A 2793-nucleotide genomic window follows, 5' to 3' on the forward strand; every position below is an offset into this window, starting at 1 on the left:
CCGGAGAGGAGCAAAGGGACAGGGCCGACAGAGAGAGCCCATGTCTCCCGGAGCGGGGCAAAGGGACAGGGCCGACAGAGAGAGCCCATGTCTCCGGGAGAGGGGCAAAGGGACAGGGCCGACAGAGACAGCCCATGTCTCCCGGAGCGGGGCAAAGGGGACACGGCCGCTGGGGCGGCTCCGGGCCGAGCCCGCCGTGGGGTGCGCGGGGCAGGGCGGGCACCGGGCCCACCCACGGCGGGGACGGGCGCGGCCGCGTCCCGTGGAAGCTGGGGCGGAAACCTGTTGGTAGAGTCTGAAAAGTGCCCTGTTCTTTAGAGCGTGATCTAGCTCCCATCTGGATGGAGAACTGCTAGCTGAGTTCTCGCACGAGGCTTCCTTGGGAAATTTAGGAGGAGCTGGAGATACCCGAGCCGCTCCGAGCCTGCAGCTCCATCCACTGATAAGTGAGCAGGATAGAATGCGTCTCCGTATTTTGTCCTTCCCAGCTTCATGCTCTACCATACTTTTTTTTTTTTTGGCTAGGAATGACCGACAGCTGAAATTGTTCCCCATATATGTTTTATAATTACCAGCTTTTTTGTTATACTAAAGACTGGGGAAAAAGAATCTGAGTAATATGATACACACGTAGAAAAGCAATATTCTCTGTTATGAACAGGTGGATGTTTTCATGCCCTATGCCAATGCTTGGCACTGCCATGAAGGTTAATACATGTCTGCCTGACTAAATGCCAACAAGCTGAAGCACAGAACTGATTAGGAGGATGGAACACCTCACCTAKGAGGAAAGGCTAAGAGAAATGGGATTGTTCAGCCTGAAGAAGAGACGTCAGGGTGACCTAATGCTGCTGTCCAGTACCTGAAGGGAGCCTGCAAGAAAAAGGCAGACTTTTCGCAAGGGCAAGGGGGAATGGCTTTAAATTGGAAGAGAGAAGGTTTAAATTAGGTATGAGGAAGATTWTTTTTTACTGTGAGAGTGGTGAGGCACTGGAGTAAGTTCCCTAGAGAAACTGTGGATGTGCCATCCCTGTCAAGTGTTAAAGGCCTGTCTAGATGGAGCTCTGAGCAACCTGGTCTAGTGAAAGATATCCCTGTCCAAACCAGGGGGAGTGGAGCTAGGTGATCTTTAAGATCCCTTCCACTCAGGCTATTCTATGATTCTATGAGAGTTTTTCTCAGGGTTTACTGATATTAGAAATTCAGAGTTGTCATGTTCAATGACAGTATTACATTTTTACTAGCTTGTTGGTTTGTTGGGTTTTTTCATCAGAAAATACACTGCTGATAYTAGATTTCATAATTGCAGGCATAAGTCTTTTGCAGTTATTTAGTTACTCATTTATGTATTCACTCGGCACTGAGGCAGTGAAGTGATCATTATCACACGCGGCATGAAGTGATTATTTTATACAACACCCAAGAAACAAATGGCACCTGCACATAGGAAAAACATTGAAGTTATACTGTATAGGCAGAAATTACACATATTAACGTTTTAAAAGGTTTCAATCACAATGTCTAAAAATTCATTGTTTCTTTCTTCTCTTACTGCTGGTGAATTCAGTGGATTAATATAGAATTTYCAACTCCTTTCCAAAGGAGATACTGTCAAACTTAAGTATTCACATCTCTGTGGTTAAGAAATACTTTTTAAAGAGAGGAGAGCCTGTCCATCTGGGTTCAGTTTAAACACTTGATCCTGTCCTGCATAAAACAATATTTAGCTAAGAAAAAAAGTAATTTTCACCTCTAAAAAAAGGTGTGAACACTTAAGAGTATTCTGTGAACTATATTGAACCCTATTACACCTGCCAGCTATAAAAAAATATCCAGTAGCCAGGGTTCAGGGCTCATTTTCATTATTTGTCCATGCTTACTGTTGTGCTCATTTAACTTATTGATACATACAGTCATTAATGCTGCTACAGTAGAGGAATACAGAGTGAACAATTTTATGGCTAAGTCATTAGCTGATTTGAATCAGTTCCAGTTTTCCAAAAGAAAAGGTGACAAATTGAATAACAAGTGAATTCTGTTTMTTTTCTGTGACTTAAACTGGTTTCTGTTTCTTAATTTGTACTTTATTTTAATTGAGTGCAGTTCTAAAATTCAATATACTTTTAAAACAAAGCAATGAGTAGTGCTTTTGTGGATTAATAGAGCCTTTTAAWTTGATTTCCTTTTTCCATTATAGCTAGATAGATATAGCTGTATTAGCAAAATAGGCCACAGCAAGTTCTTACCTTTCTACAACTGCTGTCTGTAATGAATATATTTGAATATAAATCATGCAGTTATTATGCAGAACACATAATATATTTTAGTATGTTAGCCAGATTCAAGCTTAAATAACAGAAAACCTTTTGCTAACAGGATTGAATTTATGCAATGGCAAGGAATTGGCAAGGCAGTGCCCACATTAATCCAAAACCTGGATGTAGAGGGGTTCTTCTGCAGCTGGCCATTGCTCTCCCTGTTGCCCTTGAAGTCAAGGACCCAGAGACACAAGAGTCGGGGCCTGTCCTCCTTCCCTGCACGAGGTCTCACAGGTAGAGGAGCACAGCTGCCAGGTCCTTGCACACACAGAAAAGCAACAGCAATAGTTGCTTTCTTAACCGAACGACTCATCTGTCCTTACAAATGACAGCTAATCTCGGGTTTGATCTGTGTCTTTTCTCTGCTTGTATCATACTTGTACTACCCTGGATCTTTTTGTATTTGAAATTCCCTCACTCTTTTCCACTGCAACTCCATGGTCAATCTTTTCACAGCTAGTTTACTCTTTCTTTC

Source organism: Malurus melanocephalus, unplaced genomic scaffold (genome assembly GCF_030028575.1).
Source record: "Malurus melanocephalus ecotype Western Australia unplaced genomic scaffold, MMel_1.1 scaffold_15, whole genome shotgun sequence".
NCBI classification, from domain to species: Eukaryota; Metazoa; Chordata; class Aves; order Passeriformes; family Maluridae; genus Malurus; species Malurus melanocephalus.